This window comes from Gobio gobio (assembly GCF_949357685.1).
Source record: "Gobio gobio genome assembly, chromosome: 4".
Classification (NCBI taxonomy): Eukaryota; Metazoa; Chordata; class Actinopteri; order Cypriniformes; family Gobionidae; genus Gobio; species Gobio gobio.
Genome location: NC_137100.1, coordinates 4,643,257 through 4,668,916, shown reverse-complemented (window position 1 = coordinate 4,668,916; position 25,660 = coordinate 4,643,257). Strand labels below are relative to the sequence as shown.

The following is a 25,660-nucleotide window of genomic DNA, read 5'->3' as shown; positions in this document are numbered from 1 at the left end:
AAATCACTGATCACAGATCAGAAGGAACTGAAAAAAGACTTCTGTTTTCATTTGTACATCCAAACACTGAGAAACTGCCAGCATTCACTCGTTCACAAGCCATGATCTCTCGAGCGTTTGCAAGGGCCAGATTCTCTGGGCGGAGGAAAGGGAGGAAACCGTTCCTGCTTGGACGTCAAACCAGGAGACTTCAGGATTAGCTCGTCTGGCCTGTCATTTTCTCAAAGGCAGAGAAATACAGCCAGAACTCGGGTTTACACCGATCAACATTTCTATCCACTTGGGGACAATATTCAGGCTAGGGGAACTCATATTAATGTTGAAAAACCTCATAAAATGAAAATTTCATGCCATGGGACCTTTAATAATAACTTATCATTTCTCTCGCCTCATCTTGAAAGGAGGCATGCAATGCTGTCTTTCAATCTCGCCAAAGAAGGCGACAAAAATCATGCTGCCTAACTTTTGGAGCAGTCTTCACATTAGGAGGATGCTTATGTCACCTGTGTAGTCAGCTCACTAGTTTTAGAATAGAGCTACAATATCATATAATGATAAGGTTGGTAGATTATAATTGTTTAGTTTAAAAATTGGTGGTTTACATAAGATCATCAATTGTCAAATCACTTACAGATCTGTTTAGAAGGCAGGCTAGGACTAGAACGTGACTAATTTCTGAGGTTGAAGCTCACATGACTGGGAAATGGTTGCTAATGTCTTGTTTTTATTTCCCCAAACACCCCATTTGTCCCTCTTTCTCCTCTGTCCGCTTGTCAGGTTCCGTTCAAAGTACCACCCGGATGAGGCTGGGAGGCGCAAAGCAGAATCCCACAGTGCTCTACAGAACCGGTTGAACGTCTACATGTTTCTCATGGACAATAGCTGGTTTGAGTCCGTCAATTTGGACATCGAGCGTGCTCCACAAATCACCAAGATTTTAGATGCAGGTTTGGAGAAGTGCATGCTCATCTTAATCATCTAAAAAAAGTAATTTGCTCACCCTCATGTCATTCCAAACTATATAATTACCCAACTGTATAATTGCGAGAGAACACGAAAGCATTGAAATATATTTTTTCCTCCCATCTCATGTATTTCAATCACCATTTTCCTCTGTTCATTTTCTTTCTGAACAACACATGTGGCTATGGGCACATCCTTAATATTGAGGCCTTTACTGTACATTTCCTCAAAGCAAGCGTTTCCTTTGTTTTTGTTAGCTGTCATAAAGATGGAAGGAGGAGGGGATAATGACCTGCGCATCTTGGAACAGCCCAACGAGGAGGAGGAAGAGCGAGAGCGAGAGAGACTCTCATCTGGTGGGCCTGGTTCTGAACCTCCCAAACGAGACGAACCCAGGCCTGTGGATGTTGAGCGCAAGCCCTCTATTGAAAAAGACAAGATGGTGAGTGAACGTTGCATAATAGAGCAAAGTGTCATGTAGTATTAGGAGGAATGATGATGTTTAATTTTGTACGTCAATAGGGAGAGGGTGATGAGGTGAATGAGAAGGATGCAGCCGCTTCTGCAGGAGGGAGTGAAGGAGAGAAGACTGAGAAAGAAGCACCTGCCGAACCAATCCCAGAACCCAAGAAGGTTAGCCAAGTTCGGCCAGTTTGGGTAGTTGATGCGCCATCTACCCAAGACCAAGACCAATGTGTGTTGAGACCAAGACAAGACCAAGACTTTGAGGGGTTGAGACCAAGACCAAGGCAGGGCGAGACCGAGTCGAGACCAGTACTCCTTAAATTCATAAAGATCCACAGTACTGCCTAAGAAATGACTTATTTTCAATCAATACATATAATTAGGATAAGACACTATTTAGAGCTTTAACCAATCAACTGAATTTACCCAATTACATTAATGATGTTAATAAATCAATCAGACAATGCACTGGCAATTTATTAATATCCCAGCAGTTGTGGTCTTGACTGGTCTTGACGCTCGTGACGTCACGTAAAACACAATTACGTTGAAAAGGCTAGATGCTAGACGCAGCAGAAGTACCGAGTCAGTGTTTACAAATGAGCGGAAGGAGGACCGTATCCACATATTCAAACGTCTTTGTGCCTGCGTAGCGCGACCTTTTCAACGTAATTGCGTTTTACGTGACGCCACGAGCGCGCATCACTGAACAGAGCACGGCGAGCATTTGTGCTTATAAAACTTAAACTTTATTTATTTAAAAAAAAATGACAGATTGTTTCGCTAGATAAGACCCTTATTGATCGTCTGGTACCGTTTGATGTGGTTTAAAGCCCTTTTGAAGCTGTACTGAACCTCTCATTTGGACCTTGAACCGTATGGGGTCTATTGACTTCCGTTATATGGAGAAAAATCCTGAAATCTTTTCATCAAAAATCTTCATTTCTTTTCGACTGAGGACAGAAAGACATGGATATCTTGGGTGACAAGGGGGAGAGTAAATTATAAGCAAAAGTTTATTTGAAAGTGAACTAATCCTTTAATGCCATGTCAGCAGCTAAGGCTATATTCATGGCAAAAATTTAATTACAAAAATACAAATATCATATAAATACAATAAAACCAAGCAAACAAACACGTCATATACAAGATTTTTTAAAATCAACTTATGATAAAAAAATCCAAAACCTTTTCATGCATAATCTTACTAAATAAGTTCTTAAGTGAAATAACTTGATAAAAGAGCATTCTTGTTTTAACCCAGGACAGTCCAACAAAATATGTTTAACAGAGAGGGGAATCTACAAAACATGCATAAAGTTGGGTCTTTACCTTTAAGCAAAAAAGCTTGAGTCAAACTATGACCTATACGACAAAAATGGTCTGAGATTGAACAAAGAACCAACACCAGATGAAATATTGTTAAATAATTAAAAGCTTATTTATTTAAAGATTATTTCTTCAGTAGTACAATGTAGGCTAGCAGTGTGACCACAGCTAAAGTCATCTGACTACAGCCAACACAAACTGTTGTGAAGACAGTGGGATTAAATAATGAAGTGTATATGCTGTGTGTGTGTGTGTGTGTGTGTGTGTGTGTGTGTGTGTGTGTGTGTGTGTGTGTGTGTGTGTGTGTGTGTGTGTCCTGGTATTCCCTACTTTGTGGGGAAATGTCTCCACACGGATGATAACATTATTAGTAGTAAATGATTTGTAAAAACAATGATAACACCTTTGAGCCTGTCAATATTATGTGAACATGAAATCTCAAACACACAGTAGCACTTGCTACTATAGTTTCTGTTGCACCTGCGTCTCTCGTCGGCGCGTATGTAACGGCGTTCTAAAAGCAGTGAGCTTAAGTTCAACGTGCGTCTCATTACCTTGTGTCATTTCCCATTTCACTGCCACAAACTCATTCTTTTTGAACAGCTGTTGAACGGGACTAGCGATGTGTTTTCACTGCACGCGTTGCGTCTCAGGACAGCGGTTAATCTCCTCAGCCACTTCACGCGCTGTAGCTCCACAGACACTCCCTCAACCGCTACAGGTCAGATTCTCCGCCACAGTAAAGAGAGCTTATTAAATACGAAAACGAATATTTATTTTTGCTAATTATTATTTTATTTCAGTTAGTTTTTCAGTAAGAGTTGTTATTTTAGTTTAGTTTTAGTTTTTCATTTATTATGATTTTTTAATTTTATTTCAGTTTACGAAAATGTTTTTTGACCAATAGTTTTAGTCTTAGTTTCAGTTTTCGTTTACGAAAATAACCTTGATGACATGGTCACAAATACGAATAGTTTGATTTCCTAAACACACCAGTATGAATGTGATGCATACTGAGGTACTATCACCACTAAAAAGAGGTTTGAGTCCCAGTACAAGTCAATGCAAAGACACTTTCTGTTCAATTTTGCTCTCAAAGTGCACCAGATTGATCCATTTAACTTTTAAAATGCATCATTTAAAATGTAAACTTCGATGGAAAACACTGCATTCTCTTTCTCTCACTAGCTGAGTAAGACGAGGAAGAGGAAGCACAGTGGAGGCAGTGAAGATGAAGCCAGTGCATCTGAGAGCGAATCCGACTCGAACCCTCACTGTTCTTAGAAACCCTCCGAGAAAGAGAGAGAACCCGACGAGGGAGAGGACAAGGAGGGAGAGGAAGAAGAGGAGGGGGAAGGTCAGTGTCAAGGCTTCTGACAGTGAATCAGCAGAGTCAAAGTCTCATGGTTGCTGACAACCCTGTTCCTGTTCTTTTAAAGCCGCTGATGTAAAGGAGCGGACGGAGGAGCAGAAGGAAAGGGAGAAAGAAAAGGAGAAGAAGCCGAAGGATTATCAACCTCCACGACCTCGCCCTCTTCACAGGACGTGCTCGCTCCTCATGAGTAGCATCCCTCCAACTATATCTAAAGCGGAGATCGTCGCTGTGAGTTTTCACGCAAAACACTGCTGAGTTTATTGTCCATGTTGTTCAATCCTGATGACTTGGCTCTTTCTTGGCAGCTGTGTCGACGTTATCCAGGATTTATGCGCGTTTGTTTGTCAGAAGCACAGCCAGAGCGCAGGTAAGTTGAATTTGATTTCAACACACTTGAGGTCAAGTGGTATAGCTGAGAATTGAGGATATTTGACTGGAATTTGCATTGAATTTTCTGTTTGGCTGCTTTGAATTTATGATACGAAGGACCTGCAGGGACTCTGAATACATATTTTACAGGGTGTCCGCGGGGTTGTAAAAGGTAGTAAATTAATTTAGCCAAAATTAAGGGCATTACAAAGTAGTAAAAAGTAGTAAACGTCATCTGACGAGGTATTCAATTTTCGAGCCCAATTTTTTTTAGATAAATTTTCAATTTGTGTTAAGTACAGGCCTTTTTTTTTCTTCTAAAATTCGTGTGGATTTAATATGTTGAGAGTAGGACCTGCGTGATATCATGTGAGGTGGTGTTCGTTCGCGCGCGCGCGCGCGCTGAAACAAACTGGGTACCCGGCTGGCTTGCCGCCAAACATGTACGTGAGCTCGCTTCCATTCAGTAAGTAAAGCATGGGGAAATGCAAGTTTTCGGACCTCTGGCTGGAGGACTCACGATTTAAATCACTCACGGTGGTGGCGCTGCTCAGCGGCCGACACGCACGGCGGAGCTCTGTTTGTTTAAAGTTTGTTTGTTAGTTACTATCCGTCGTTTCTGTTTGTTAATTACGTGTCTAGTCCACACGTTTTGTTTGTCTCGAATATAAACGTCAGCAATCGGATGCAAACAATGGATTGTAACATGATTTACCTGGAACTCTGTCTGGCGATCACCCTACTCCTGACAAACGGCGAACCATCCAGGATAACCTACGGCAGACATCAACTACTTCAGCTGGGCCTAACAACACAGCTGCAGTGGACACCTCCAACAGACTTTCCTTTGGAATGCCTACGTCCAACTGAACAGCGACTTGTCAGGATCAAGAGAAAGCGTGGTTCGAGATGAGGAATTAAACGCCGAGTTCGGGCAAGGGGATCTAAACCACCACTACCAACAATAGTCCTCTCTAATGTGAGATCGCTAAGGAGCAAGATAGATGAACTTCATGCATCTACGCAATACCTGTATGAATACAGAGATAGTTGTCTGCTATGCTTCAGTGAGACTTGGTTAAACCGAACAGTGACCGATGACAGCCTCTCCCTGCCTGGCTTTGGCACACCGTTAAGACTTGACAGAGAACGACAAGCCACCGGGAAATCGATTGGTGGAGGACTTTGCATGTACATTAACACCAAGTGGTGTAAACATCATATAATCAGACACACCTTCAATTCCCCACACCTAGAACTTCTGTCGGTTTCCCTTAGACCCACATATCTACCACGAGAGTTTGGGCAACTATTCGTGTGTCTAGTGTATATTCCTCCAGACGCAAACTACAAAGAGGCAGCAGATGAGATTTATCGCCACATACAAGAGCTTGAGGCGGTGTCCCCAGACACCCCCAAACTTATTCTGGGTGACTTTAATGGCTGCTCCTTGTCATCAGCACTACCCCACTATCAGCAATATGTGAAGTGTGCCACGCGTGGATCAAAAACAATTGATCTATGTTATGGCAACATAAAAAATGCATACAAAGCCATCAACAAACCACCAATAGGCGGGTCAGATCACAACACTGTCTTTTTACTGCCCTCGTACCGTCAAAAATTGAAAAGGGAAAAACCAAGATCTACATCAGTGAGGGTGTGGGAGGATGACAGTATGACAGCGCTGCAGGGCTGTTTGGACTGCACGGAGTGGAGTGTCTTTGACTGTGCGGACCTCAACAACCATGCGGATGTCATCACGTCTTACATTAACTTCTGCGTGGATAATGTGATCCCGACAAAACGTGTGAAACAGTTTGCTAATTCTAAGCCTTGGATTACGACTGACATTAAGAAACTGTTGACGGATAAAGAAAGAGCGTTTAAAGCAAATGACAGAAGTGGGGGGAAGCTGATTCAGCGGGAAATACAGACCAAAATCAAACAGGGCAAGAGACAATATAAAGACAAAGCTGAACAACAACTCAAGGAAAACAACTCGCGCTTGGCGTGAAGGGGTATTAAAACTATTATCGACCAAAATCAACACTCTAACACCCCGGTACATACAGTCGAGCAGGCGAATGCTCTGAATGATCACTTTGCGAGATGGGAGAGTGACGAGCCAGTCACTCCAATCAGCCTTAGTGGAAGTGCTCCAAGTGCACCAATCACGGTAAGCTGTGAGGAAGTGGGGCGGATCTTCTCCCATATAAGGACACGGAAAGCTGCCGGCCCTGACAGGCTGGAAGGCATCATCCTAAAGAGCTGCAAAGAACAACTGAGCCCGGTGTTCAGAGGACTGTTTCAGAAATCAATTGACACGCACACAATACCAGTGATATGGAAAACAGCGGAAATTGTACCACTTCCTAAGAAACCCAAACCAGTTGGACTAAATGACTTTAGACCAGTGGCACTCACTTCTGTTGCCATGAAGTGCTTTGAGCGGATCATTTTAACACGTCTTAAAATACAAACTCATGCACACATGGACACATTACAGTTTGCGTACTAGGGCTGTCAACGAATATTCTAAATTCGAATATATATTCGAATAGTTTTTAAAAAACGAATTTCGAAGGTGAAAATTAATATTCGAATAAACAAAAAAATGTGGGGAAAAAAACGCCCGCGGTAGTAGAGGCGTGGCTGTCTGCTTTGCGAGTGGGCGCGCTAGCGCGCCTGAAGCCTTGTGTACTTTGGCCCGTCTCCAGAGCGCGAGCCCACGCTGACTGCACGCGCTCCTCCCCAAACGGACGAGGCGTTTATATTTGACGCGCTCGGCGTTGTGCTTTTCTTTGAAACGACAGATGGCGACTCGGAGTAATTGTTCTATAAACTATCAGGAAAAGCGTCGAGAAGAAGTGGGCTAATGTACACAGGTGACGATATTTATTTTAGTACACTTCACCGAAAACCACACTACAAAAGAATCATGTAAAACAGATCAAAATAAACCTTGATATTACTTGTGACATGAGAACAAAATGTATGTAGAAATGTAACGTTAACTTATACAACTCAATTTATGATATCTAAATGTTTCCTAATTTCACTAAACACTTTAGTGAGTTTTCACTTAGTTTCGTGAACTTTTCTTTATTAAACAGGCTTTTTTATGCTTTTGTAGGCTCGTTTTGTAAATATAAGCAACTAATTTGTATGTGCAAACTGGACCACCCTTACTTTGCATCGCCCGCCACAAGCTTCTCTGTCTGCAACACGACAAGAGGCCATAACGGAGAAATTAATTTAGTTCATTTGTAAGGACATGAGACCGATCAGTGTCGTGGATGGGGCAGGCTTCAGGGAGTTCTGTAAAGCAATGGAACCGAGGTACTGACTGAATAGATATTGCATGAATGAAGGATAAATGCACTGCTTCCACTAGTTTGATTATTTACCGTTTCATGTCAAGGAAAAGTTCCATGTTTACCACAGCACAGCTCGCTCGGAGCGTTCAATAATATGCTGTAAAACTTATATTAATATTTGTTTCAATCACTGAATGAAGCCTGTTATATTTGGGACAAGAGTCGCGACCTTAAATTGCTTGCACAAAACTCTTGATCAGTCTCAAAATGTGTGTGTGTTCATTTAAGCCGTTATGCGCAGAGAGCGTGAGGGCGAGAGAGAGTGAGGTCTGCGGTCTTTAGCCATTAGTGATTTACTTGTTTTTGTTTAGGTAATACGTTGTCAAATATGTTTAATCTTAAATAGACTACCTATATAAGTAGTTATGTGTCTTTTGTATTCATTTGTCCTGTTATTGACGTAATGCGCGTCATTGATAAAATGCGCAACCAGATGTTCGAATAGTTCGAATATTCGTGCTTTATTTAGAGGGAATATTCGAACGTCATTTTTGAGCAATTTTGACAGCCCTATTGCGTACAGAGAGAGGAGGGGAGTGGAAGATGCTGTCACAACCCTCCTGAATGGATTTTATAAACATCTGGAAACACCTGCCTCTCATGTACGCATTCTGTTTGCAGACTTCTCTTCCGCTGTCAACACCATTCAGTCACACATGTTGATAGAGAAGCTGACCCAAATGGGTGTAAACCTCATTTTGGTGCAGTGGATTCAGGACTTTTTAACAGGCAGACAACAGTATGTGAGGGCGGGTTACAGTCATTCTAGAACCATCATTACAAACACGGGTGTGCCACAAGGATGCGTTTTATCACCATTGTTATTTATTTTATACACTAATGATTGTGTTAGCCACAACTCCAACTGCTCACTAATTAAGTTTGCAGATGATGCTGCACTAGTTGGTTTTTTAACAGACAGTGATCAAGACTACAGGTCTGAGGTTGACCATTTCCATGATTGGTGCAATCAAAATTCACTTATTTTAAACGTGTCTAAAACAAAAGAAATGGTGATTGATTTTAGGAAAAGGCCCCCTCCATTGCAACCTATCACTATTCATTGGTTTTTTTTTTTTTTTTTTTTTTTTTTTTCTCCTTTATTTAACCAGAATAAAACTCATTGAGATTAAAAATCTCTTTTCCAAGAGCGTCCTGGCCAAGACAGGCAGCAGCACATTTAACAAGGTTACAGACATAAAAACATATAACATCAACATATAACAATTTGTACAAGTAATAAATAATTATAAAGTCATAAGAAATCAGAATTTCACATATTATCGCAAGCGATAAACAACAGCAAGGATCGTCCGTCATAACTCAGTCAGTCATAACATCTACAGTCAGTTTGTGTAGCTTCCATGGTTTTTAAAAGTAACTTAAAATCAACCAACGAAACTGGCTCCTTAAGATTCAGCATATTTTGCAGCTGATTCCAAGTGCAGGGGGCCGCATACTTGAAAGCCCCTTTTCCCAGTTCTGTCCGGACTTGAGGGACAGTTAATAATAATAAGTCCTCAGAGCGAAGACAATATCTTCCTGTACTTTTCTTTTCGATGTAAGATTGAAGGTATGGGGGAAGCAGACCAAGAATTGCCTTGTAGATAAAAATGTACCAATGATTAAGTCTACGGGTGGACAATGCAGACCAACCAACCCGATCATACAAAGAACAGTGATGAGTAAGTGCTCTAAAGTTTGTGATAAACCTAAGAGCTCCATGATAAACAGTATCCAACAGTTTCAAGCTTGTGATGGAAGCATTCATGTATATAACATCGCCATAGTCCAGCACTGACAAGAAAGTGGCAGCAACAAGCCTCCTTTTTGCCTCAAAGGAAAAACATGACTTGTTTCTAAAATAAAAACCCAATTTCAGCTTTAGTTTTTTTACCAACTGTTGAATGTGAGGTTTAAAAGAGAGTGAATCATCAATTAGGATACCAAGATACTTGAATTTAGAGACAGACTCAATCTCGCAGCCCTGAGAAGTAGTGATGGGTAGAAGGTTCCGTGACTTTGATTTTGCATTTGAGAACAACATAAGTTTTGTTTTGTCGTCATTCAAAACAAGTTTTAAATCGAACAAGGTACGTTGTACAGTATCAAAAGCAAGTTGAAGCTCACAAAGAGCTTGGTTTGGAGTTGGTGCAGAGCAATATATCACAGTATCATCGGCATAGAAATGAAAATTTGCGTTGGAGACATTTTGATCAAGATTGTTGATATATAAAATAAATAGAAGTGGTCCCAGCACTGACCCCTGGGGCACACCCTTGGATATACTAAGAGGGCTGGAGGTTAGACCATCTACCTGTACACACTGGGATCTACCTGATAGATAGTTTTCAAACCAGCCAACTGCTTGTTCTGACAACCCAACACTGAGGAGTCTTTGTTTTAATATTGCATGATCCACAGTATCAAAAGCCTTCGATAGGTCAATGAAGAGAGCTGCACAATGTTGTTTTTTATCTAAACAGTCAATAAAATAATTTACTACTTTTAGGGCTGCAGTAGTTGTGCTGTGTTTTTGACGAAAACCTGATTGAAATTTAGACAAAATATTGTTGATAGTTAGAAACTCCTTCAATTGTTCGTTCACCAGAGTTTCCATAACCTTGGCCAGGACAGACAGTTTCGAGATGGGTCTGTAATTATTTAAATCAGTCATGTCGCCTCCTTTTAACAGGGGAAGAACAAATGCGGATTTCCATATAAGTGGAATTTCATTCGTGTCCAGAGAAAGATTAAAAAGATAAGTCAAAGGCGGTGCAATAAAATCAGATGCTAACTGTAGAAAATAAGGCTCCAAGTTATCAGGACCAGCCGATTTTCTAATGTCTAAAAGTGTGAGGGCTTTATGCACTTCTGAAATGGAAAATGGCTTAAAACTAAAAGAATTACTGACTCCAGAATGACCATGAGAATTACCTTTAGGATGGTTCTGATGTGAAGTGTTGAGGGAATCAAATAATGAACCAGAGGCAATGAAATGCTTATTAAAACAGCCAAGCATCTCAGCCTTATCGGATAATTTATGTGAGTCCTTAAGAATATATGGTGGCAGCTCAATGCCAGTTTTGTTTCCAGCCAAGGACTTAATCGCCTTCCAGAATTTTAAGGGGTTATTTAAATTATTTGAAGTTTCTATAAGAAAGTGGTCAGCTTTGGCCTTTCTGATAGCCACGGTGCACAAATTGCGCAGTCTCCTGAAGAGCAGCCAATCAGAATCCAGGCTTGTTTTCCTGGCTTTGGCCCAGGCATTATCACGCTCATGAAGAGAGTTGGCTAAATCTACAGTGAACCATGCATTGTTTCTGCCTTTTACTCTATATTTCCTGAGGGGAGCATGATTGTCAACAATTTCTTTAAAACCATCATGAAAAAATTTCCAAGCATTATCAACATCTGCAATAAGATACATTTTATCCCAATCAAAATAAAACAGGTCATATAAAAACCCTTGTACCGAAAAATGTTTTGTGTCACGCTTAATAATGATACGTGGGTTGGTTTTGGGAATTTTTGTGTTTCTGACCGTGGCAACAACACAGTGGTCACTAATGTCGTTTGCAAAAACAGAAGCTGCTGAGTATTTGTAAGGAACGTTGGTTAGGATAAGATCAATTAAGGATGATTTATCTGGACATTTCAGGTTAGGTCTAGTGGGACTGTCAACGAGCTGAAAGAGATTTAGCGAGTCACAGTAAGCTTTAAACTCATCAGATACTGGATGTAACCAGTTCCAATTTAGATCTCCAATGACTACAATTTCGTTCTGATTTAGTCCTGATAAAAGCTGCATTAAAGACGGCAGAGCATCCCTGACAGCTGATGGTGTCCTATAGCAACCAACTACCGTAATGTGGAGATTCCTAGAGACCTCGAGATCAAGAGCTAAAAATTCGAATTGCTTACTCACTGATTTAGAGAGAAGCATATTTACACGAAACTTATTTTTAATATATACCGCAACACCCCCACCCCTCCTGGGACGATCAGTCCTATATACATTGTAACCATTAATACTGATATCCTCATTCAGAACAGATTTGCTTAGCCAAGTTTCTGATAAAACAATTACATCAGCTTCAGTTGAGTGTGCCCAAATACGAATCATATCTATTTTTGCAATCAAACTACGAACATTCAAGTGAATAAAACCAAGGCCAGCCCTGGATTTAAAATCAGCAGGGGTATTGAAACATATAGCAGAGTCTGGGCCTGGATTGGGTTGCACATTTCCTGAAATCAACAGCAATAGAACAATTAAACCCCTCAGCTTAAGTGATTTAAATGATTGAATAGAAGATTCATGCTTTGAACTTATTTTTAGTACAAAGCTACGAAGGCTGCTTTCAGAAATGGTAAAATTGTCTTGTAAAACCATAACACTGATCAGACGGGCCAAGTCCACAGTGTCAGAGGAGAAGAACAGAGGCAGGTGCATTGATTTAATGTCTGACGCACAAACAGATGCGCACGTCCCACAGCCTATTGAGAATGTATTTAAAAGACCTGCACGGGAGTAGTTGGTCCTGTGCGGGCTTCCATACTTTCCGCTCAAGGTTAGTAAACACATTACAAAAAAGGGCAGCGCCATTGTACGTTCCGTTCCTAGCCGATGCGTTAGTAATCCAGTCCAGATTTTCCGACCTCCTGAGACAAATGACGTTACATCACGTCACATGTAAACAGGAAACCAAGCCCAATGAAACAATGCTGTGAGAGAAGTGATTAAAAATCAGGACCCACTGGATCTTAAAACAACAAAGATACAGATTCAAGCACAAGACACAAAGACAAGAAAAAAGCACTTCCCTTTCTCATGAGAAGTTTGGACACATAAGATTCGAAGGCGTGTTGGCGATTTAGCTCCGTTGAACAGGATCCAAGTTCTACACTAACAGGGTGGTCCGGGTCATCCGAAACGTCAAGAGAGTAAGTTTCACTTCAATTAAATCCAAATTCGATGTGTGATGGACTGGTTCTCGAAGCAAGTCCAATATTTCAGAGACAGCACCATCAAGGAACAATAACATTAATGACAATCACACAGACAGAGACAGAAATGTAGACGGTTTGAGACATGCTGCCATCTTGGATTTAGCGACACCTAGTACACGATAGACATGGGACATGGGACACTCATTGAGACAGTGGAGGAGTATAAGTATCTAGGCACTATTATTGATCACAAACTCACCTGGTCTTCTAACACATTGGCACGATACTCAAAAGCACAGCAAAGGCTTCATTTTTTAAGGAAATTGCGCAGTTTTAATGCAGACACCACAACTCTGACATTGTTTTATTTAACTTTTATTCAGAGTGTGGTGACTTTTGCCATCCAGTGCTGGGGGGGGGTGCTCTTTCTGTCCAAAACAGAAACATGCTGGACAGGGTGACTAAGATGGGCAGGAAGATCACTGGATCCGAAATAAAAAACATAACTACTCTCACCGAACAGTATACCCTCAATCTAGCCCTGAGGATACTGGATGATCCATCCCACCCACTTTTTTCAGAGTTTTCCCCCCTGCCCTCTGGACGTAGATTCAGAATGCCCCGGACTAAAACCAAACGTGCCATTATATCTTTTGTGCCAAGGAGCATACAGTTACTGAACAAATCAAGCTCAGGCACATAGATATTTTAAATATGCACCTTTTACCATTTATTATTTACTTAATTTTATGCATTTTTAGCTACTGGACTGATGCGCTGTCATTACTGTATTGATCTTGTTGTTGTTGATGTCAATGTTCTGTATTTACGTCCTCAATGCGGTTAGATGTTTGTTGTGTCTTTTCTTTTACTATTTATCTATTGTTATTTATTGTTGTTTGTGCTTAAATGTTCAATGTGGCTCCACTGAGTGCAAGACAAATTCCCCTCGGGGCAATAAAGGTTCATTCATTAAAGACTGGCTTAGGCCAGTAGTTTGCAACAGCCGCGAGGCTTATTTCCACGTCTGCAAGAAGACAATTAATATAACATGGGTGGGGGTGAATGGCGTCAAATCGCATATGTAATCATATAGCAGCCACCAAGCTAGGATGCGCGGACGTAGCGAGCAGCTTCCCAAATCAATGTTCTGCCTGCGCTACGGATGCATCAACGACCTCAACCTCCACTGCTTTGCCCTCAACCCCGAGTCCCGACTGCTCTCCCGATTCAAACCACTGCCAGTAGCCTAACGTTAGCAGCATCATCAACAGGTGCGTGACAGACGTCAGACAGCAGACGCTATGCCCTATCACCACCACTACATTACATTGCGAGCTGAGGTGCTGTGGTGTTTAGACCTTGCAACTAAACACCACTCTTTCAATTTGAACGATGGCATTGAAGAGCTGTTTCGATATATGCAAATTGCTTAAAGCTGGGCATACACTGCGATTTCAGCAATGTTATCTACTCACACTGTACGAGTAGATCGCATGCGATGTAAAGCCAAAGCTCACGGTTTATGTGCTCACACCATGGCTCGGATCGTCGAGCGCGACTTGTCTGCTCACTGTATGAGTGAAATATGTGGAAAAACCTATAATAGAGAGATAGCCTATCAAATGCATCCGCTATCGATATCAAGAGGATTTAGCATTTACTATTTATGTATATAAATGATTATTATTATTATTATTAGGGTAGGCCTACTTTTATTATTAAATTGATATTACATTTAATTTGCCCCTGTGATAATTTCATAATGCATCAATGCATAACCGACGCTGCATAATAAAAGAATAGATAGATTAGCTTACTCCTCATTATTTAAATACATTTTGCCCAATTAAACAAGGAATTAAAATTGTTTAAAATAATTAAAATGATTATCTGTCTATAATATGTCAGAACACTACAATAATATCAGTATTATCAGAAAGTAAGAGCAGCTTTATTTCAAAAACAACTTGTTTAACATGAAATGGGCCTATACTTCTCTTCTAATTTGTTTCACAATATGGGCCACAAGTGAAATATTAAGAAAATAAATTCAGACAGTGGTAGGCTATACGTTATCAGCATATGTTAAAGCAGATTTATATAAATAACGAGATATCTCTTGTCTCTGTGAGAATATGCGCCGAAAGCTTGTCAGATTTTACTTTCACTTTCTGTAGTGAATAATTGACCAGGTTTTTAGACTCCACCGACTCTCGCGCACATTGCGTTTTTGTGTGATATCCACTGACTCGCCTTCATGATTTAAAACGAAAAAGAAAAAAAATCTATATTGCGCCGAGAAAATTGCTCTCGTTTCCCTCTGTACACTGCACGAATTATGAAGATGTCGTCTCCTTCCTCTTCTGTCTTTATTTCTATTCTCATCTCTGTGGGCAGTTGATGTTAAGTTATAATGACCTCGTTACATTGTGATGCAATATGTTATTCCATTTGGAAAGATATTTCATTTACGCTACTATATTTGCAGCATGAAATCGCGCTGGTATTAAAAAATATTTTTAAGGTATTAAAAAAGGTAGTAAAAGGTATTAAATTCAACTTAAGAAGTCCTGTATATACCCTGTTTTAGTTTCATCAAATTTGAGGTCATAAAATATCTCTTAATAGTTATAACACATTTCTTAATTATTGTAAGAGGTCTTAAATTTGGGCATGGAAAAACATGAATTGTAATACAACCTAATTGGGCTGTACGATTAATCGAAAAATAATTGAAACCGAAATTCAGAACCTCTAACCGACGCATTTTTCCCATGTCGGTTATTTCGGTTTTTAGTCACGTGACTCCGCCCCATCAAGTGCAGTTTGCAGGCACACAGAGAGATGCAGGAGCAGTTATCTGTGTTTATAGATGCCCAGAATCACTATAGTAACTGCATGTTTTACACAGTTTATACAGGTCAGTTAATTGCCGTTCTTTAAGCTTACGCAGTGCCACACACACACACAGACGGCGCGCGCAAGCCCCGAAGCCAGATCGCTTTCACTTTCGTCCTCATAAAGTTTGTCAAGTAAATGCGTTTAAAGGCTTGAACATTTAAAGCGATTGTGCACTATTCAAAAACAACAATACGGAAAACTTCTCCGTTCAGGGCTCAGCTTTTTCTGTGACACAGAGAGCCGAGCCGTGGGCAGACCTCTTTCACCTGCGTCCTCACAAAGCTTTGTCATTTGTCATTAAATTTAGAAATCACTTCTTTTTTTTTTTTTGCGTTTTCCATACTGTCCCAACTTTTTCTGATTTGGGGTTGTAGTACTTATAATGCATATATTAATGCCATGACCATATTCTACATCCCTTAATCCTAACCAATAACTAAACTTAACTACCTTACTAACTATTAATAAGCAGTAATCAGGAGTTTGAGGCAAAAGTCGTGGTTAATAGTTAGAATTGGACCCTAATCTTAAGTGTGACCATTTTTATGGACATATCATGATGGTTATTTGTGCAGGTCTTAAATGTTTTTAAAAACTCGGAACCTCCTGTAGTACTGTTAAAAGAGCTATGAAAATAAAAGTGACTATTAAATTAAAATCTTAGATTTTTTTTTAAATTATTTGTTTTTCTTCATTCAAAGGATGTCATTTACGTCAAACAGTATTTATTGCCAAGTAGATTCAAAACAGTTTGATATATTCACCCCCCCCCTCCAATTTTTTACTAAATTAACAGTAATTTATATGTGCCTGTATATGAATAAAAATGTTTCACTAAATAATTTTAATACATGAAAGGAGGTATGGGAACTTCTAAAAATATAAACATCTCGTCTCTGTGTGGCTCAGGTTTTTTAGGCGTTGCTGGGTGACCTTTGACAGAGGCGTGAACATCAAAGAGATCTGCTGGAACCTGCAGAACATCCGGGTGAGTTCTAGACTCGTCCGCCTGAAGAACCATCATGCATAGCAAACGTCTCGCTCATTCTTCCTCCTGTTCCTCTTTGACCAGTTGCGGGACTGTGAGCTGTGAGTTGGCTCCCGGAGTCATTCATTTTTCGTCGCGTTGTGTGCGTAGCGTAAACGGAATCACTCAGCACAAGCAGGTTCTCCGTAATGACATCAAGATGGCTGCTAAACTGATCCGTGCACTGGACGACAGGAAGCGGCTCTGGAGCCACAAACCCACAGAGGAGACGGTATTCTCACTTGCACAATTTCAGACTGATACAACTTTAAATAGCCTTGACTAGTGATGAAAGATGAAAAATTGCAGAAATTTCGGTTTTGGCCAAATCAGCTAAATCAGTGATTTAAGTAGCACTTCCCTGATGTGTGTTGACTGTTTCAGTGTCTATTTCATGCACACAATGTGGATAAGCTACAATAGGTAAACATGTCAGCTGTTAGTAGGGCTGGGCGGTAAATCGAGTTTGTACAATATATCAATATATATTTTTAGAAAAGATACTGAATAACTGAAAAAATAAATAAATTACAAAACTACAATTTAAAAATATGCATTTAACACTGAACATGTGTGGCAGCAGACATTATATAAACAAAGCAATTAGCTTAAAATAAATTAAAACAAAGTAAAATATAAAAAAATTATTTGGCCATCTTATCTTTGGCCTATTATGCCTACAGGTATCATAATCAAATTTTGTTTGTTTGTTCATGTTTAAAGTATAAACAAGGCTTCCGCACTTCCGACATGTTTGCTGCATTTAGAAGCGTGCACGCCTCTCACACACGCTGGTTGCTATATTTGAGCGCGTCATCAAAAACCTCATTGTTCTGTAAAATTTATTCTGTCTTTTCACTTATTAACACCCAAAGTGCAATCTTTGCTATTTTCGGCCGAATAATTTCAGTTGCCGAACATTCGGTGCATCCCTAATATGTACTGTATATCACCATTTTACCAACAAAAAATACTTCTTTTTTTTGCCATATCGCCCAGCCCTAGCTGTTAGGACACTAGCTGGATTGTCAAAATTGTGGCATGATACAATAAAAAATAAACATGAATGAATATCAGAAGGTGTTAGTACAACTTACTCAAATGTATCATGTCTCATGTAATTCAATCAGTTTCACCAATGAAAAGATGTCAATCAAACTGTTTGTAAACAATGTCAAGTAATGTTACGTTTACCTCAGGAATTAACTGTCCATAGCTTGTTAGTCATTATATTATCAGAAAATTGATATAAAAAAACTGCTTTGTGCTGTTTAATGTTTGTATACATATAGCTTTGATTAAATACATTTAATTAATTGATGATTTAAGTTTTAATTTAGCTGAAAACCTAAACAGAGTCTTTTTGGTGCATCATCTTGTGAGTGACTCTTTATAATTGTTTCGTTTTTTTCTCCATTTTTCTGAAGATCCCTGATCAGAACCCCATTCTGAAAAACATCAGTGATTACCTCATAGAGGAAGTGAGTGCAGAAGAGGAAGAGCTTCCTGGAAGTGCTGAAGGAGCCGACTCTGAGATTACTGTGGAGAGAGATGAGAAACTTCTCAAGGTCTGAAGGAGACTTTAATGAGTGTGATTATGCAAGAACATGTCCAGAACATATTTCACACTAAACATAAAATAAGAAAATTAAGCTTATTTTTAGGACCATTCTCATTATTGTCATAAGGTGAATTCTTGTGATTAAATTGTCATGGATGAAATTATGCGCTAACCTGTAAAATAGGTTTAATTTTCACCGTAGGCCACTTGTTCCATGTTTTATGTATTTGATTCTGTCAGTGAGATGCATTTTAAATCAGACTTTCGGGTCTTTATGTTAGTTTGTTGCTTTGGTCCACTAGCAAACGTAGATTGTACTTTGAAACCCATTCCTCAGGAGTGTAATATATTTTGTTTTTCTGCCAGGTGTTGGATCGTCTCCTCTTCTATCTGCGTATCGTACACTCAATTGATTACTACAACACCTGCGAGTACCCGAGCGAGGATGAGATGCCAAACCGCTGTGGCATTATCCATGTGCGAGGGCCCATTCCCCCCAACCGCATCACTCACAGAGAAGGTACCTGCTGCTTTCACTGCTAAGAAATGACTAGTGTACAAATGTGGCCTTAAAATACAGTCTCTTAGAGCTGGGCCGCTTCTGAGTTAACCAATGGCCAAATATTTAGGACAGGACTAGCTGTTGGTTTGATGTGAAGAAGAGTAAGTCACTGATTCTGTTTGACCTGGTTGTATCTGTCTTGTAGTGGCTGACTGGCAGAAGTCATTCGAAGAGAAGCTGGAACACTTGTTCAGTGTGAAGGAAAGCCTGTCTGAAGATGAGCCGCAAAGATCCAGAACAGGAAGTTGAAAAGTTTGTGTTGTCCAACACACAGGAACTGGGCAAAGACAAGTCGCTTTGTCCTCTAAGTGGCAAAAAGATTAAGGTCGGTAAATAAATACATGCCGTTTTGTTCATGTGCTAGTTAATCTGGTAGCCTTAATATGGGATGATTTTATACTCAAAATGATTAATAAATGCACACACACTTATCCATGAACTTGATAAAATTTGCAGACATGTTTTACTCTCCACAAACAAATGCCTTTTTACTTGTGTGTGTGTGTGTGTGTGTGTGTGTGCAAAATACAGAATTACATGAATGTGCAGCGATTTGTACAATTAGAGACATAGTTGTGGATACAAAACTTCGATTTTGTATTAATGCAAGTCAGAATTTTTGCGTGCAACGAGTAAGATGTGCATTTGTGGATCCGGTGACACGCATTCATTCAGTGACTCGTTTGTGAGTCGATCCTATTTGATTCATTTGGATTTTGAGACTTTCATTTAGCTGGTTTGGCCTTGCTTGATCCACACACACAGCTGTCTAAGAAAACCTGCTGCCACTAGATGGCAGTATTCTGCCAATACGGACACCGGCACCGTGAGCGTTCTTCTGCCTATAAGACGCTTTGTGTCCTCGTTATAAAGACGAGGAAAATGCTTAACAGGCTAATGTTAAAAAGGGGCCATATAACATTCTACCTAATAACATATTAGACAGGAATGACAAACAGATCGTATGCTAATGAAGACGGAGAATGTGAGCGCTGTGCTCTGGCTCTGGAGTTCTCAGCGCAGTCAAAAGCGTGGCTTACATCACTTCAGAGTTCACTACTGGCGGTGCGAATGCAACCAGGAAAATGGGAACATTTAAGTTCTCGGGGAACCACCCTGATGCCTAGTTCCTAGAACTACCCGCTGGGAAAGCCCCTATTATTGTACCATGCATATCTTTATTTAAAGAAACCAAACTAAGGTATAGTTGACATGAGGATTGCAGTTGCGTCAAACAATGGTATAAAGCTATTCAAAACATCGTTCAATGTAAATTCTGATAATCGTAATTAATAATCGCAATCACAATTTCAAGGGAATGATCGACAATTATGATTTTTGTAATCGTGCAGCCCTACTTGGAATCACTCGGATAATCCCGCAGCTCCTTCATGAGGTGGAAATCTCCTTCCTGTCTAAGCAATCTCTCTTTCTTCTCTTTTTAAGAAGAGAGAGTACAACAAAATCCTCCTCACTCCTTGAAGACTTCATTTTAATTTTAAACAGATTGATTAATTTAATACGAGTCGGACTTGGTGTGCAAGGTTTCTGTGTGTGTGAGATGAATTTTTAGGATGACTAATATATAAAATTTGGGACTCGTGTGCAAAGACCTTTAGGGAGGATGTTAATTTAAAAAGATCAATTAATCTCTCTCTCAAGGGCCCAGAGTTTGTGAGGAAGCACATCCTCAATATACATTGTGACAACATTGTGGAGGGAAGGAAAGAGGTGGTCTTTCTCCACAACTTCTTGATGGATCCAAAAAGACCCTCCATCTCAGAGATGAAACCGCCACCCCCTCCAGGTCCAGGACAAGGTAAAGCAAGCTGTGAAAGTTGTAAATGAAGATTATTGGAGTGATTTTTACAAGAAAATATCATTTCAGTTTTTCTGCTTAAATTGCAGATTGTGGGTCACACTTCAGCTTAGGGTCAAATTCTCTCTATTAACTACGACTTTTGCCTCAAACTCCTAATTACTGCTTATTAAAAGTCAGTAAAGTAGTTGTTTAGGTATTGGGTGGATTAAAGGATGTAGAATGATCATGCAGAATAAGGAATTATGTGCTTTATAAGTACTAATAAACAGCCAATATCCTAGTAATATGAATGATGATAACTTCATGAGAATTGCGCCTGAAAATAAAGTGTTACTGAAAAGACACTTTCAGGTTTTCTACTTAAATTTCACATTTTATTTCAATGTTACCTGCTGTTTCTTTTGTCAATTGTTTCAGTGCATCTGTCAATCACTTTGATTTGGTGTTGAAATAAATCTATCAGAAGTTGGAGGTATGAAATGAACAATTTTTGTTTGTCTCTCTCTCTCTCTTTAGGAGTGCTTTCACCTGGAGATCTAACATTGTCACCTCAGGCTCTTCAAGGTCTCATGGGTTTTGGCCAGCCCAGACCTCCAGTTATGGGATATGGAGGTGTGTGTTGGTTTAACCCATTTGCGCTGGATGCTGCGCGCCGAAACATTACATCTACCGACGGTTACTGCGTTGCGCAACTCTGAACCTCCTGCCGGCTGCTGCGTATCGTACACTCCATTGATTACTACAACACCTGCGAGTACCCGAGCGAGGATGAGATGCCAAACCGCTGTGGCATTATCCATGTGCGAGGGCCCATTCTCCCCAACCGCATCACTCACAGAGAAGGTACCTGCTGCTTTCACTGCTAAGAAATGACTGTAGTGTAGAAATGTGGCGTTAAAATACAGTCTCTTAAAGCTGGGCCGCTTCTGAGTTAACCAATGGCCAAATATTTAGGACAGGAATAGCTGTTGGTTTGATGTGAAGAAGAGTAAGTCACTGTCTCCAACAGGCTGTGCACCTTCCTCTCAAAGAATAGGTTTATCGATACATCAGTTCAGAAGGGGGGAATCACAGGAATGCCTGGATGCTTGGAACATACAGGGGTGGTGACGCAGCTCATCAGAGAGGCCAGAGAGAACAAGGGCTATCTGTCAGTGCTGTGGCTTGATCTGGCAAATGCATATGGCTCAATACCACACAAGCTTGTGCAGCACACTCTGACAAAACATCACGTCCCCACTAGGGTCAGAGACCTCATCGCTGATTATTACAACAACTTCAGGATGAGAACCTCTTCAGGAGCAGTGACATCAGGCTGGCACAAGATCGAGATCGGTATCATCACAGGCTGTACCATCTCCGTAATTCTGTTCTCCCTGGCTATGAACATGCTTATAAAGTCTGCTGAACCAGAAGTTCAAAGCTTGGCTATACCAGCATGGCATTCTTCCCAGGATCCTGCCCCCGTGCATTTGTTTTGGATTTTTCGGAGACGCGAGCTTGAAAATGGCAACGACAGAGGAGGATTTTGACAGCGAGGGGAGTGACATTGAGTTGGAAGATAGTGAGGAGTTTGAGAGGGAGGAGGTGGTAGAGGATGATTATGATGAAAACATGCCGGATGATCCTTTGGATAGAGCACAGGCGTGGAATTTGTGGGACACAGAAGGAGAGGAGGAGGAGGAGGAGGATGGCTTTTACGGATTCCAGGTAGACTGGAGAACTGAGGGTTACCAGCCGCGCAAGGCGAAGCAGTTCACCCGCAAACCGGGGGTGAAACAGCCGATCCCCGTGGATGCTAGCCCCCTGGATGTCTTTTCGCATATTTTTACCGATGAGCTTTGGGACATGTTGGTGATGGAAACTAATCGGTACGCCGAACAGACGCGCGGTCAGACCCCCACCAACTCGAAGTGGAACGCTGTCTCCAAAACGGAGATGAAAACATTTGTCGGTCTGTGTCTCGCCTTCGGTATTTTGAAGCTGCCAGCACGCAGGGATTTCTGGAGGCAGACAAAATGGTTGCACCTCTTTTTATAATGAATAACTAGCATAATAAATAGTAATACAATAATGGCATAATGAATAAATAGCATAATAAATAATATAATTATGTGATGATGGTTGATAATGATGATGATAATAAATACAATAATGTTAATATATAAATACAATACTGGCATAATGAATAAATAGCATAATAAATAATAAAATTGTGATGATGGTTGATAATGATAATGAATACAATAATTTTAATATATAAATACGATACTGGCATAATGAATAAATAGCATAATAAATAATAAAATTGTGATGATGGTGTATAATGATATTAATAAATACAATAATGTTAATATATAAATACAATACAGGCATAATGAATAAATAGCATAATAAATAGTAATACAATAATGGCATAATGAATAAATAGCATTATAAATGATATAATTATGGTGATGATGGTTGATAATGATAATAATAAATACAATAATGGTAATATATAAATACAATACCGGCATAATTAATAAATGGCATAATAAATCTGAATACAATAATGGCATAATGAATAAATAGTCATAATTATGGGATAATGAATAAATAACAATAAAAATAAATATACACACATAAATAACAATACATATAAATAAATATAATGATGGCAGTAAATGTAATGTTATAAATTAATCTTGTCATATGCATTTTCAGATATCTCCATCTCCAAGATAACACAGACCCTGCCGTGGACAAAACAGACAAGCTCTGGAAGATCCGGCAGTGGATGGACCTCCTCCTGGTTAGTTTCAAGGCGCTCTATGAGGTCAATGGCTTTGTGACCGTGGATGAGTCCATGGTGAAGTACAAGGGCCGCCTGGGCTTCCGGCAGTACCTCCCCATGAAGCCGGTGAAGTGGGGAATAAAGGTGTGGGTCATGGCGGAGAGCAAAACAGGCTACGTCACCAATTTTCAGGTGTACACGGGTGCCATTCAGGGTAAGACGGAGAAAGACCTGGCTCACCGGATAGTGTCAGACCTGGTGACCCCTTATTACGGGTCCAACCTGTCCGTATACATGGACAACTTTTACACCAGTGTGAAGTTGATGGTGGACCTCAAGGTCAGAGGGGTGCAAGCTTGTGGAACGGTGCGTGCCAACCGAAAGGACCTCCCCAAGAATAAACAGCTCACAAAGAAGGCTGGGTTGAACAAGCACGAGTTCAATGTGGCGCAGCGGGATGAGTTGACCTTTTGTGTCAACAAAACTTTTTTTATTCTCTTCATTTTAATCCTTTTTCTCAGCATTTTCTTGTCATTCATTCCAGACACTGCCCATCACACCCTCTTTCTGTCCACGCCCATGTATTACAGTAGCGCTCCGCCTGAAGTGACCGCATGTCCTTTACGTTGAACGTCATTGAATACGCCTTTTTTTCTTCCAATAAAACTTTTTGATTTGGACTCCTTTTGTGTGCTGTATTGGTTTTTTAACTTCTTAAGCTCTGGGACCACATTACAGCTCAAACAACATACGTATACTTACATGTTTATCACTTTTAGCAGTGTTTTATGAAACTTCAAAGGGTTTCCTGTAAAATGACAGCAGTATTGTTTATACATCATGTCATCTCCGGTAGCGCGCATGCGCTCTAAAGTTCATCTCGGTCCGCACATGCAGCAGTATCCAGGCTCACACGCACAGCTCATGGACAGTGTTAGCGCACACACATTGTGCGCATTGTATTGAACGTCCAGTCCCATTTATTTTAGTTTATCATCATAGAGGTTATATTGTGTTCTGTTTCACCTTTATTCACCAAAAGCTTTGTTAGTATTGTGTTGTTTTATTTATGCTATATCCATATTTATATTCGTATTTTGTATTCTATATTCACAGAACCACACATCTATGCACATTCAATATAACCAAAGATTTGGATTATACCCCGAGTGAGACATCATTGTTCTGACCGGACAAACTGTAGCCTTCAACCAATCCCGAACTAGAAACACATTCGTTATTTTATGCCTGAAATTAGTTTTCAACATTTATTATAGAAGATACACCTCTGAACAAGAGGAACTTAACACAGGGTTCCTACGGGGTTTGGAAAAGTATGGAATTTGATTTGAGTGATTTCCAGGTCTGGAAAAGTATGGAAAAAATAAATCAGAGTATGGAAAAATATTTATGTTTCCAGACTATTGTCCCTATTTCATTTTTTTTAAATATAAAATTAAGAATTTCTAAATAATAAATATATACACAATCGTTTTTTTCAATGAATGAAAAACTTGTAGCCTAGCTATGGCAGTAAAGGTCAGACCTGTGTGTTCCTTCCTTTCCACAGTTCAACAGTGGTTAACACAGCACTTCGTAGTTTGAGAAGGCAAGTTGGGTTTGAGGATAAAACAGTCGATGGTGGAGTTCTTAAAGGAATAGTACACCCAAAATGAAAATTTGTAATTTATTCACCCCCATGTCTTTCAAAACTATAAGACTTTATTATGTTAACATTTTTAATATTTTAAATCTGAGATTTCAGTCCCTTTATTAAAGGACTTGTTCACCCCAAAATGAAAATGTCCTAATCATTTGCTCACCTATGATATGATCCAAGATATCCATGACTTACTTTCTTCAGTGAAAGATACATTAAGTTTTTGAGCAACCAACTGGGTTGGTTGCCATTTTGGATGGCATTGGGGTGAGTAAATGATTAGGACATTTTCATTTTGAGGTGAACTAATCCTTTAAATATCTTCATGTGTCCAAGATTTCCAAGATTAACAAAAGTCTTATTAGTTTAGAATGACATGAGGGTAAGTAAATTATGATAGAAATTAAATGTTTGGGTAAATTAATAACCCTTTAAAAAAATTGTGACTGATTTAGCATTTTGATCGTTAAGGACACCAAAGGCAATATTTTAATATAGGATTTCTAAATATTAG

At 39.9% G+C, this 25,660-nt stretch overlaps 1 pseudogene across 1 annotated transcript; it reads left to right on the top strand.

Moving 5' to 3' along the window:
• Positions 1-662: 662 nt before the first annotated feature.
• Positions 663-24,165, top strand: LOC307125263 (serrate RNA effector molecule homolog; annotated as a pseudogene). Its single transcript has 14 exons — positions 663-947; positions 1,221-1,405; positions 1,486-1,596; positions 3,946-4,114; positions 4,197-4,360; positions 4,438-4,499; positions 16,648-16,726; positions 16,811-16,997; positions 18,193-18,333; positions 18,693-18,846; positions 19,034-19,213; positions 20,551-20,707; positions 21,227-21,553; positions 23,417-24,165. The product of its transcript is annotated as a serrate RNA effector molecule homolog (transcript).
• Positions 24,166-25,660: the final 1,495 nt, after the last annotated feature.